This window comes from Schistocerca americana, chromosome 6 (genome assembly GCF_021461395.2).
Source record: "Schistocerca americana isolate TAMUIC-IGC-003095 chromosome 6, iqSchAmer2.1, whole genome shotgun sequence".
NCBI lineage: Eukaryota > Metazoa > Arthropoda > Insecta > Orthoptera > Acrididae > Schistocerca > Schistocerca americana.
Genome location: NC_060124.1, coordinates 361942513 through 361957091, shown reverse-complemented (window position 1 = coordinate 361957091; position 14579 = coordinate 361942513).

Sequence of the window (14579 nt, the reverse complement as noted above, 5' to 3'; positions counted from 1 at the left end):
TGTACGTGCTGACGTCGCAAGCAGAAGATGAAGAGACAAGAGAAGGTATATGAGGATACTGAACAGGTAATTCAGTATGTAAAGGAAGATAAAAGTGTAATAGTCATGGGGGACTGGAATGTGATTGTAGGAAAAGGTGTAGAAGGAAGGGTTACAGGAGAGTTTGTGTACGTGAAAGGAAAGAGAAGGAGGTTGTTAGATCCCTCTTCTGAGAACAATGTATAGGAGGTCGAGTGGCCAGGACTTGTAAGTGGACAGTCGGCCGATGTGCCGAGCGGTTCTAGGCGCTTCAGTCCGGAACCGCGCGACCGCTACGGTCGCAGGTTTGAATCCTGCCTCGGGCATGGATGTGTGTGTCATCCGTAGGTTAGTTAGGTTTAAGTAGTTCTAAGTTCTAGGGGACTGATGACCTCAGATGTTAAGTCCCATAGTCCTCAGAGCCATTTTTGATAAGCTCATTAGGTGTATAGGTTGTGTCATATATATTCAGGTTGTTGTGAACTTCTTCAAATAGTGACAAATAACTTACTCAATTAGAATGCTGTGTAGATATATATGTCCTCACGAATCTGTTCAGTTCTCTGAAAATTCCTTCAGTAGGATTAGATTGTGGGCTAAAATTCGAGATAAAGATGCTCTTAATGCTGTTGTCCTTTAAGAATTTACGCCATTTGTACCCTGTGTAGTACGTGACATTGTCAGATAAAATTGCATTGGGTTTTCCCACGCGCGGTTCCAGACTGAAGCGCGTAATGAGCTTATGTTCGACAGCAAAGAATCAAATGAGTGGAGCGATCCGCTGCCAAAGCTTTCACCTCAGAAGCTGTCGCATGATGAAAAGACAAGTACTAACTTCGCTGATGCAGCATGCTAATGCAAGAAATAGCTACTACTCTAGTACTATTAAGCGAAAGCAGGAACTCAAGGTGAGCATGTAAGTGCTACTGCATACTCATCACAAATCTTCTGCACTAAAACGGCGCAATGCGAAGTGGCGTCTCGTCTGCTGTACGACGGTCCATATGTAATTGTCAACATTCCGCATCCTGGTGCATACCTGATGCAGAACACAAAAACAAATAGAGTAATTGGGCTTTACGCTCATCGAGACTTAAGAGTATTTCATTCTAAGCAGTGAACGTGTATCTATTAGTAATGAATAAGGAAACTGCGTCTTCATAAAACACACGTACCTCTCTGTACTACTGCAAGGAAATTAGGTAGCATAAGAAATGTTATTTCAGCTGATCCAGGCAGCAGCAGAAAAAGAAAGAAGAGATTTCGACTTCGTCAAACATACGAAAACAACATCAGCCTAAATTTTAACGCAGATGTTAAGATGACATTTACGCAAGTGCGATGAAAATATTTTTGAGACAACATAGTTGACTAATTGTAGCGTAGGTCAAGGACTATCCAAGACTGATTGATGTATATACGAAATCACACGACAACCAAACACTATCACCTAGTAACGGATTAGATGCACTTCATATGGCAAAACACGCATTTATGTGAAGCATTTATGTGTAATTATCTATATTGATGTAAAGCAAAATGTAATATTTTGGTGTGTAAATATGATCAGAATTTGTAATATGTATCAAAATGTGGAAAACCACGAAATTTCTTTCAAAGAGACTGCTTTAAAGACATTCTACATACGTCGCAATGCCTGTAATAGCGATGAAGTATGTGTGCAAAACTGTTAAAACTATTCTTCATATATCGCTATGAGAATGATCGCGACGAAATAGTTATGTAAAAACTTGATAGCAATCATGCTTTGTACGTCGCCAGATAAACTGTGAGAGCGAGGAAACTATGCATGTAAAGTGCAATAACATTTTAAGTGCATCGCCTAATGACATTTACCACAATGTAACTGTGAAAAATAAGGAACTGGTAAACCACTGGAACTACGGTCGCGACGCACATAAGCACTGAAGACAAACTCCAAAGGGTGGAGGAATTTTGGATGGGACTCCAGGGAATGTAATGTTCTCGAAATATAACGGCCACTCTCACCTGGAAAAATCGGGGATTGATGCCAGGATTTTGGCATCCGAAGACTTGCTTCCATGCCTTCACGAAACTTATGTTGGGGAATGGAAATCCACTGGTCTTCAATCACGCGATGCATGATCTAGGAGGAACAGTGTTATCAGTGAAAGTAAACAGTGCAACGAGTGAACATACTCACATCTCGGTTGACAAATCTGTGTACAGTGACGTCGATACGCAATAACATTTACGTTAGGTTGGTTGGGTGGTTTGTTTGGGGAATTAAAGGGACCGGACTGCTATGGTCATTGGTCCCTTGTGCCAATACTTGAAAACGCCAACACAGAGTAAAAACGAAAAACGGAAAAGATGACAGACGATACAGGACAAGAGAAACTTAGACAAAGACCAGACAAAACGAATTAAAATCACACAGAGTGTGACGGTGGTTGGCCGACCATAGAGAAAAAAAAAGGAAAAGCCAACCACCAAGAAACATATTAAAAACTCAGGCTAAAACTGTTGGCCAAAAGCCAGACTCAATACTAAATAAAAATAGACACTTAGAGCAAATGATAAAAGCCCCCTGCCCGAATAAAACGCAAAACTAAGTCTGTCATGCCAGTGTCATCTTGTAAAAGGACAGGGAGCGAATCAGGCAGCGCAAATGTCTGCCTGACCACAGCTAAAAGGGGGCAGGCCAACAAAATGTGGGCCACTGTCAAAGCCGCCGCGCAGCGACAGAGAGGATGGTCCTCCTGGCGCAGCCAGGAGTGGCCAATGCGGAGCCGACAAAGGACAACCGAGTCTCTGCGATTGACTTGCATGGAGGACCGCCACACAGTCGTCGTCTCCTTGATGGCACGGAGTTTGTTAGAGGTAGACAGATCGCGCCATTCAGCGTCCCATAGCACGAAAACTTTGTGGCGTAAGACTGCTCGCAAACCAGTCTCCGCGAGGCCAAAGTCCAGGTTTGGTTCACTGGTGGCCTGTTTGGCCAGGTGGTCAACATCACCGGGAATCCACACAGAGACCACAGACCGGCCGCAATGGGCAAGAGTATGCAGGGACTCCTGGATAGCCATCACCAGACGAGAACAAGGGAAACACTGGTCAAGAGCTCGTCAACCGCTCAGGGAATCGCTACAGATCACGAAAGACTCACCCGAGCAGGAGCGGATATACTCTAGGGCACGAAAGATGGCGACCAGCTCAGCAGTAAAAACGCTCCAGCCAGCCGGCAAGGATCATTCTTTGGAATTGTCCCCTAGAGTTAGAGCATAACCGACCCGACCAGCAACCATCGAACCGTCAGTGTATACAACGCCAGAGCCCTGATACGTGGCTAGAATGGAATCAAAGCAGCGCCGGAAGGCCTCCAGAGGGACTGAGTCCTTCGGGCCCTGTGGCAAGTCGAGCCGAAGGCAAGGGCGAGGAACACACCATGGGGGTGTACACAAAGGGGCCCGGAAAGGAGGTGGAACAGGGAAAACCTCAAGCCCAGAGAGAAGCTCTTTGACACGGACCGCGATCGGAAAACCTGACTGGGGCCGACGTTCTGGCAGATGGACGATCGATTGCGGGAACAGAAGACGATACTTTGGATGCCTGGGCAAGGTAAAAGCATGAAGCATGAGCAGCATAAGGGGCCAGCAAACGTTGGCGTCTTAATCGCAGTGGGGAGACATCTGCCTCCACAAGTATGCTGTCCACAGGGCTGGTCTGGAAGGCACCAATGGCAAGACGTATCCCGCTGTGTAGGAGCAGGTCCAGTACCCGCAACGCAGATGGGGCTGCTGAATCATAAGCCAGGCTCCCATAATCCAGACGGGACTGGATTAACGCCCGGTAGAGCCGTAAGAGCGTAGATCGGTCGGCGCCCCAGCTGGTGTGGCTCAAGCATCGCAGAACATTTAGATGCCGCCAACACTTCTGTTTAAGTTGCCGAATATGAGGCAACCAAGTCAACCGTCATCAAAAACTACACCCAAAAACCTATGTGTCTCCACCACAGCAAGAAGTTCACCAGCAAGATAAAGCCGCAGCTCTGGGTGAACAGTGCGTCGCCGGCAGAAATGCATAACGCAGGTCTTGGCAGCCGAAAACTGAAAGCCATGAGCTACAACCCAAGCCTGCGCCTTTCGTATAGCGCCCTGAAGCTGATGTTCAGCAGCTACAAAGCAAATAGAGCTATAGTAAAAACAGAAGTCGTCAGCATACAAGGAAGCTGAGACAGACGTTCCCACCACCACAGCGAGCCCGTTAATTGCTATTAAAAACAGGCAGACACTTGAAACAGATCCCTGTGGCACCCCGTTCTCGTCAACTCAGGAGGAGCTATGTGAGGCTGCGACTTGCGCGCGGAAGGTTCGATGCGACAGAAAATTTCGGATGAAAATCGGCAGTGGACCGCGAAGACCCCATCCATGAAGCGTAGAAACAATGTGATGACGCCATGTCGTATCGTACGCCTTCTGCATGTCGAAAAACACAGCGACCAGGTGCTGACGGCGGGCAAAGGCAGTAAGGATGGCTGACTCCAGGCTCACCAGATTGTCGGCGGCGGAGCGGCCTTTACGGAACCCACCCTGAGACAGAGCCAGAAGGCCCCGAGACTCCAGTACCCAATTCAAACGCCGGCACACCATCCGTTCGAGAAGCTTGCAAAGAACGTTGGTGAGGCTAATGGGACGGTAGCTGTCCACCTCCAAAAGGTTCTTGCAAGGTTTCAAAACGGGGATGACAATGCTTTCCCGCCATTGCGACGGAAATTCACCCTCGACCCAAATACGGTTGTAAAGGGCGAGGAGACGTCGCTTGCAGTCCACTGAAAGGTGTTTCAGCATCTGACAGAGGATGCGATCTGGCCCAGGAGCGGTATCAGGGCAAGTGGCTAGGGCACTGTGAAATTCCCACTCACTGAATGGAACATTGTAGGTTTCAGGATGGTGGGTGCGAAAAGAAAGGCTCCGACATTCCCTCTGCTCTTTAATGGAGCGGAAAGCCAGTGGGTAATTCGCAGAAGCGGAACTCAGAGCAAAATGCTCTGCCAAGCGGTTGGCAATTATGTCAGAGTCAGTACAAACTGCTCCATGCAGCGAGAGTGCAGGGACGCTGACAGGGGTCCGATAGCCGTAAAGGCGTCGAATCTTCGCCCAGACCTGCAATGGAGTGATATGGAGGCCAATGGTGGACACATACCTCTCCCAGCACTCTTGCTTGCATTGGTGGATAAGGCAGCAGGCCTATGTATGCAGCCGTTTGAAGGCGAACAGGTGTTCTATGGAGGGATGTCGCTTGTGATGCTGTAGCGCCCGCCGGCGATCTTTAATCGCTTCAGTGATCTCAGGCGACCACCAAGGCACAGTCCTCCGCCGAGGGGACCCAGAAGAACGGGGAAAGGCAGATTCTGCGGCAGTAACAATGCCGGTGGTGACCGTATGTACCACCACATCAGTGGCGTCATCAGAGAGAGGCTCAATAGCGGCAATGGAGGAGAACAAGTCCCAGTCAGCCTTATTCATAACCCATCTGCTCGGGCGCCCAGAAGAGTGACGCTGTGGCAGTGACAGAAAGATCGGAAAGTGGTCACTACCACACAGGTTGTCATGCACACTCCATTGGACGGTAGGTAAGAGGCTAGGGCTGCAGATAGGAAGGTCGATGGTGGAGTACGTGCCATGTTTCACACTAAAGTGTGTGAAGGCACCATCATTAAAAATTGAAAGATCGAGCTGTGCCAATAAAAGCTCAACGGTTGCGCCTCGACCTGTTGCCACTGACCCACCCCACAGAAGGTTATGGGCGTTGAAGTCGCCCAGTAACAAGAAAGGTGGCGGCAATTGGGCTATCAGCGCAGCCAGAACATGCTGCGCGACATCACCATCCGGTGGAAGGTAAAGACTGCAGACGGTAACAGTCTGTGGTGTCCACACCTGAACAGTGACAGCCTCTAAAGGTGTTTGTAGAGGGACAGACTCGCTGTGAAGAGAGTGAAGGACATAGATGCAGACACCACCAGACACTCTTTCATAAGCTGCCCAGTTCTTATAATAACCCCGATAGCCACGGAGGGTGGGTGTTCGCATTGCTGGAAACCAAGTTGCCTGAAGAGCAATGCAGAATAAAAGGTGATGGCTGATAAGTTGTCGGAGCTCAGCTAGATGGTGCAAGAAACCGCTGCAGTTCCACTGGAGGATGATATTATGGCTGAGAAAGGCGTGAAGGGAGTAGGAAGGCAATTTACGCCACTTGTTCACTCGCTGCCACCAATTCAGTACCCGTGCGAGTGACATCCATGGCGTCTGAGGGACCGGTGAGATCCAGGTCTTCAGCAGATGCCAGAATCTCGACCTCGTCCTCAGATGCTGAGGTTGTAAGAAGCGGTGGGATGGGTGCCACCGCAATGTCGGGATTCTTGGGTACCTTTTCCTTTTTCAGCTCATCTAGCTGTGCCTTTGGTGGTTCAGGCTGGGAGGGCTTCACTGGGTCAGTCTCAGGGACAGACGACGACCGTGAGGCCTTATGACCAGGCACCGGTGGTTGTCTGAGCCACTTACGGGTGTCCGCTTTTGTACCAGTCGGAACCTGCGAAGGGAGGTCCCCAAGGGACCCCTTCCTGGCGAGAGGAGCCGAAGATGTCTTACACTTCTCCGGCTGGGAAGGGGGAACTGATGTCCCTGATTGTTGGGGGGGGGGGGGCATTGCTCCTGAAGTAGATGGAGCAGGAGCAACAGGGAGTGAAGTGCCCCCCACCATCAAGGGGGCAGGTATGGTTCTCTGGCTTTGAGAGCTAACAGTGTGTTGCGCAGCTATGGGAACTGTAACAGGAGCGACAGTGGCGGCATAAGTGGACATCATGCGTACTGGATGCAGTCGTACAAACTTACGCTTAGCCTCATTGTAGGTCAGCCTATCCAGGGTCTTGTATTCCATTATTTTCCGCTCCTTCTGGAGAATCTTACAGTCCGGCGAGCAAGGGGGATGGTGCTCCCCGAAGTTGACACAGATGGGATGCGGGGCACATGGTGTATCAGGATGGGATGGTCGACCACTATCGCGACAGATGAGGGTGGAAGCACAGCGAGAAGACATCTGGCCGAACTTCCAACACTTGAAGCATCGCATCGGGGGAGGGATATAGGGTTTGACATCACAACGGTAGACCATCACCTTGATCTTCTCAGGTAAAGTGTCACCCTCGAAGGACAAGATGAAGGCACCGGTGGCAACCTGTTGATCCCTTGGACCCCGGTGGACGTGCCTGTCGAAATGGACACCTCGTCGCTCCAAGTTGGCACGCAGCTCGTCATTGGACTGTAAAACGAGATCCCTGTGGAAAATAATGCCCTGGACCATATTTAAACTTTTATGGGGCATGATGGTAACGGAAACATCCCCCAGCTTATTACAAGTGAGCAAGGCCCGTGACTGGGCGGAGGATGCGGTTTTCATCAATACCGAACCGGACCACATTTTGGACAAGCCTCCACCTCCCTGAACTTGTCCTGTAAATGCTCTATAAAGAACTGAGGCTTCACGGATAGAGAGGATTCCCCATCAGCTCTGGTACAGACGAGATACTTTGGCGAATACGTCTCACTTTCATTCATTGCCTTTCATTCCTCCCATGGTGTGGCCAGGGAGGGGAACGATTTGGGGTCATAAATGTTACCTTTAAAATGAGCCCTTGAACGCTTAGAGACTGCTGGTAGCTGGCCACCAGCAAGAGATGATGTGCCACGCTTCATTGTGTGTCATCCACCCTGATGCCACCTACTCCAACCAAGGGCCCTCCCCATGGGCGCCACCCAGCCACAGCAAGGGCCACCTGGCAGGATGGCCACTGCCGGGAGTCCTGATGCCCCAGGGATATAGGCATCTACTCCTTGGCATACATGGGGAGTAAACGGCGCAGGCATCAGCAGAGCGATCCCTGTGTGGTTACAACCAACAGGGTACATGGCGGCCCCACCACAATGGACTGGCTACCGTCCTGGATTTTAGGTGACATGTGGTCCATTGTCGCCATCAGTGCAGAAAGAGGCACTGCACATTGCATGGCGGAAGCTGCATGCAGAATCGTATCCACCCCAAGAGATGGAGAGCAGGCAGGACAGCAATGCAACAACGAATAAGCTGGCAAAAGATCTCAACGCAAGATGGACACACTGCACCAAGTAAGGCGCCCTTCCCCAATCGGCTCGCTCTTTGGAAAAATTTTGAGAGATGGAGGTCAAACCCAACAGGGGACCATCACACAAGACCGAAAAGTTTGAGACTCCTTTTAGTCGCCTCTTACGACAGGCAGGAATACCACGGGCGTATTCTTACCCCCGAACCCGCAGGAGGGATTTACGTTAGGCAAACTACCAAAACAATGCTCACCTTTGCGATGTTATTGTATGTATTATGTGTATGAACTGCAAAGGACGACACATCGTACAAGGACAGCTAATCTGAAACAGAAAGACATTTTAAATGCTATACTTTCCATGAGAGAGAATGACCAATGTGAAATTATTTTGCTTTAACATAAGTCGTAGTTTTAAGATCATTGTTTTAGATGTTAGTGCATATTTTTTGTAAAAACTTCTTGGAATGTCCTGCCACAGTGATGTCTTGCGCACACGCACATACGAACTGTATATAAACTGTGATCACTGTGTCACGAGTTCAATTAATGGCTACCGCATGTAGCAACCTTGAGCTACTGCCACACTGAAATACACGCGACTGCGCATGCGCGGCAGCCGCAATACCAACATTGGAATCTTCTGGACGCACGCACCTCATTCAAATATTGTATACCATGAACTACATTTGAATATGTATGTAAATATTGTACTGAATGTGCTTTAGGGTGAATTGCTAGCCAGCAGGTGCGTCCTTTCACCTCGCAATTCAGAGGGCAATTTAAAGGCACATTTGCAATATGGGCGTGGATATATAGCAAAAACGTAGACATCAGCTCACAATATAAATAAAGAATTACGTAAGATATTAATTAGTATAAGCAGTTGTATCGATTGTGATGTGCAACCGCTGAAACATTAGAATAATTACGCAGTTCAGTTGTCTTGCCGAGAACACGGCAACTTTTTTGTTCTGGAAGCTGTCTTGATCGGACGCATATCCATCACTGCAGATAATTATTTGGCACACCGCCATTGTTATATATATTGAGACGAAATCTGACTAAGCGTACCCATAGTTGCACACAGCAACACAATTAATGTAAGTGTCTATGTTATTTAATTCAGTATAATATTATGTGAATACAGTGGTATTATTTAATCTTGTGCTTCATTTATGTTGCAAGCTATTTTTCTATTTAAATGGCGTCTTGGCAAGGCTAAAGGTTCCATGTTACAAATTATATCAAAAGTCCAGTACAAACCAAAGCTTTGGAATTATTCAAACAACGAAGTCCAATAAAGAAAAATCACTCACGGCCCAATTTACAAAAAGCTATTGTCAAGCGCGCAAAGTTTGTATTTAATTATTATTGTTTGTTTATTTAATTATTATTATTTGTTCTTCAATATTCTCAAATCAGCCAGGAAAAGCCACGATAAATCAAAACGTAATGTAATAACGCTGCAACATTTATCTGCATGTTACTAACAACTTCGTGAAATGAAATAAGAAAGCGTATTTTAACTGCACAAGATTTCAGAGACGATAATTTTGTCCAGTTGTTGTGGATATAAAAAAAAATATACTATCCGAAATTAGTGTCTCGGCCAAGTGTATATTGCGATTGTGACAGAAAATAAATTTAAAAAATTATAGTTTATTTGGAACGTTTGTTGGTGTGACCGTTTCCCACAGCATGTATATAAATATTCATTTTGTAAATTAAACACTTTTGTTGTTGCAAAATAGCATGAAACGGATAGCTCATGCGAGTTGCTGATCCTTACACCCTCAAAGATGATGGGTTGGTGGTTATATTTAAGTGGTCGCTTTCGCTATTTTTCTGTCATATTGCTAGGCCATAACTAACAATAAACTGCCTACAATGAATTGTCTAAGAGCTCTTATTAATGGGACACATTTCAGCAGGTTGTATTCGAACAAGACGTTTCTTCCACGTGTACTTTCATTAAGGAGTTTTATTAAGTGAAGTCTACTATCTGCGAATTCACGGTCGCCTTCCTAAATGAAAGTACACGTGGGAAAGTACAACAACCTGAGTGTCCAAAGCTGCCGGGATGTTGGTGCAGAGTCTGACGAGGCAGTTGCAGGATGCATAGGCCCCTAAACGAGGCGGGAATTTTACTGTAGCAGATAGGTTCAAGAAAGGTGACTCGTTTCGAGATATGAGAGTGCCAGAAATATGATTCACTAGTGGCTGTAATTTTAAAAGACGTCTCCATAGGATCCAACACAAGTATGTGCTTGAATGGGAGAACTTTATTCCAAATCCCAGACGGCGTTTCTAGCGGATAGCGTAGCATTAGAGATCCGGTAAGCTAGTATACATTTCTTACGACCTCAGTCAGCAACCATCTACTGCTGTTTGTGATCCTTCTCAATCAACCATTGCCTATAGCCCACTGTATATATCGCAGAACCTCTGACATGGTATGGAGACAGAATACGTTACAAATACTGGAGAAATATCTAGTGGCGGCGGCGAGAGGGGGTTGCAAATAGCGGTGTCATACCGCGTTCCTTTGCCTAACCACTTTCAAAATTCAGCGATTTTATGACGAGGTTGCATCGTGGGTTACGTCTAACCGGACTGCTGGTCTGATAATATACACCCCTACGATCACCGTCTCGGTATTTGTCTGGAAAAACCGCGTGATTCCTAGGTAATGCCATATGTGGATTTATAAAGCCGATATAGCTTTTAACATGGATACTTGTGTGCACATATAGTACCAACACCGCTTGTGATAGTAACTTACAGTAGTTGTTTGAATCGGGTTTTTTAACATCTGGCGGTTTGTAAGACGATTAAACCTTTCTTTCTAAGACATATCGGTGGTACTCGCAAGAAAATCTTATGAGACATGTCCACCCATCGTTGATTTTCAGTCAGTATTATTTCGTATCAGCGATCAGTTATTGACGAAGTATTATACTGTACATGGTAGTAGAGGGTGCATGATAGGTTCGTTTTGAGCATCAGGCTTATGAAGTATGTGTTCATGTTCCGACATGTGCAAAGGAAATGACTATGTCCAGTCATAAGGAAGGTATGTATTTGACGTCGTGTACTGTGATAGCAAAGGGAATAGTATGTCAGGTCATAAGAATGGTACTGATATTTCTATTTCCAGAGCCACAGCCGTCAGCGGGGTGTATTTCCGATACTTCGCTCACTGTCGAATGTCGTTCAACTGAGACCGTGATCGTAATATTTAATTATAAGTACAGGGATAAAATAAGTATGAGGCTGTTTTATTTTCCTAGGACGATTCTGTCTATGCATGCCTGGCGTGCAGTGACGGTGTCCTGTGGCGGGAATGATTCACGTTTCTGGCTAACGGTAGGAACTGTCCAAGTGGATAGGCCTGTTGGGGTGTAAGGATGTAGCTGACTTAACCGTGTTGTCCTCTAGACGGTCGAATAGCGAACTAATACACAGTATGTGCTGGATAGCTTTCTTGACCGCGTGGAAATTTGAGAAGATTGAATATGGAGGTGTGTTTGCACTGGACTGTTATTCCGTCCCATGTAAATATTTTGGTTGACCTCAGCGCATTTCGAGTCTTTATTTAGTTGAGAGAACATCGATTGTGGCGTGCGCATCTAGCAGGTGGAAGAAACATATGCTGGTTCTCTAGATATGAGAAATACGTTATTTGACTTTGTAAATTATTGGGATGATTCGAAATCTGTTACATCACTGACATCAATATTCGCGAATGGAAGTATCAGTTTATTCTATTTTTCTTTTGTCGAGTTTTTTCGCGGAAATGTCTTCGCAGACGAGATGAGTTTCTAGTTCCTCTATGGTTTACAGCACGCTCCAGCTAGCTAAAGTTTAGGGTTTCTAGAGAAATAATTTGGGGTCTATTTCTTCGGAATTATGTTGCACGAGTGATCTGTGGGATACTGCTGTGTGCTTGATATCGAGAGGTGCGGAGAAAATGCTATGATATTCTAGCAAACCACGTGAAATTACATATGTTCTTGTAATCCCAGAGTCTGGAGATGCGTGTAGGAAAGCAGACAAGCAAGCAGGTCAGGACCAGAAACAGTAATGTGTTTGTGCCGAGGGGGAAACGATCCCGTCTTTGCACAACTGTTCTGAGAGTGACTTCGATCCACTGAGGGCGCTGGTCACGCATTGGGGGTGGGTGACCACCCGACAACGCGGGAAATATCTAGTGCTGCGAGTATACCTACAGTGCATGTGCTTATGCTGTCTATCTTCATGGTATATGTATGAATGATTAAAAGGGGTGATTTTGTATGGCTCAGGATACGAACTGTATGTTTACTACATCGATACGGTACGCAGTGATATATTACTGTGCTGGAGATTGGTTTCATGCACTAATATTCAAGTTCCTGTCCTCAGTGGGAGAGCAGTGTAATTAAGTAAGACGATATGCAGGGCACATTGCAAGGTTTAATTGTCAGTGCAATATGGCGATCTGTGTAAAATAGTTTTTGCCGCTGAAAATCTCGTCTGCAGAAAAAAAGGTGGACAGTGCTTCCACACTCGTGGCATCAGTAATTCAGTGGGTAAATTCGATAAGAGCCAATCACAATAATTTATTCACAAGACATCCTTTGTGATGGCATATGGGAGTCTCTACATAGCACCGAGAACGTTAACGGCACCCCTAAGCGTACTCCCCGCATTTTCCTTGTTGTTCTATCGATAGTGATGTTGATCACAGTACACCAACCCGCGTCGTTGATGTCTTTCCAAGCATTACGTCCATGGGTGCGGTATTCATTATTGCACATAGTGCTGGACACCTGTCCTTCATAACACTTATTTGAGAGAATCTTGGCAGGATGCAGCACCTTCCAGAAGCGCTGATTCGAAGACTTTGTCAGGTAATTTCCTAGGACTTAAGAGAATCGAGACATGTAGCTGGTGTAGTGTAGGCATACCATAATATTTTCGAGTGCTGTACAGATATAAAAGATAACTGCACTGTTTGTCTGAAATGCATGTAACTTGCAGTGTAAAGTTACTGTGGCTTATGTCGTGGCATGATCAGAGAAAATGAGTGTGTGTACTATTTGTGAGGGATGCATAGATTCAGCACATCGATAACCGTGAGGGTATGAGAGAGATTTTCATGTGCAAAATTATGTGTGCTATAGATACTGAGAACCACAGCTGTCAAGAGGAGACATTATCTGTACATCGATTGGTGTCAGACTGTAGCAGCAATCATAATATTTAACTGTAGTTACACTGGTAAATATGTTCTTGGCTCCCAATATTCTTGTGAGTCTTGTATGCATTTGATGATTTGTAGACAACTTTTGCAGGGTTTAACTGCCATTGCAATATGGTGATGTGTAGAAAAAAAAGAAGGGCAGACAGTGCTCCCACACTGGCAGGAGCAGTGCTCCCACACTGGCAGGAGCAGCAGTTTGACAGGTAGATTCAGTGATGGACGGGCTGTTCCAATAGGATTGCCAGGAACAATACACCCTGTGCTATTCTGGTAAGCATTGCAACATCTCTCGGTGCTGCACCTGCACCTCAGATACGCGTCATCACACCAGAAATGGTGCCTAGGTGAACACGTATTTCGACAGGAATTTCTTGGGTGTCAAGTATGAAAGGGATGCAGCCATCTCAAGCATGTGGCCCCTGAACGGACATCTGTGCATCACTGGTCAGCTGACGGTCGCATCACCACTTCGCAACAGCGTCGGGCATCGGGTGGTCAGATGTGCTTTTTACTGGCGATCTTTTTGTTTGAACTATATTCCATCGACTTCACCAACCAATAGGAAGCTGCAAATTAAGAAAAACTACCCCACACATGTGAATAACACCAATTTAATTAATTTGCATAGATTTTTTATATCAACATGGTGTTTGCAGTACAATAGTTAAGGGGAGGGTGTGTGCGAGCAGGTGACATGGAGCAGAACAGCAGGTTAAGTGCAGATCAGTAGGTTAATTTGCATAATTGTAATGTAAATGCAGTATAATAGTTTATGGGGGTAGGTGAAAAAGAAGAATGCGCCAGAAAAGGCTCTCAGAAGCATGTGAACATCGGAAAGTATACCAGAAAATGGTGGGACGACATAACTAATTACACTACTAGCCATTTAAATTGTTACACCACGAAGATGACGTGCTACAGACGCGAAATTTAACTGACAGGAAGAAGATGCTGTGATATGCAAATGATTAGCTTTTCAGAGCATCCACACAAGGTTAGCGCCAGTGGCGACACCTACAACGTGCTGGCATGAGGAAAGTTTCCAACGGATTTCTCATACACAAACAGCAGTTGACCGGTGTTACCTGGTGAAACGTTGTTGTGATGCCTCGTGTAAGGAGGAGAAATGCGCACCATCACGTTTCCGACTTTGATAAAGGTCGGATTGTAGCCTATCGCGATTGCGGTTTATCG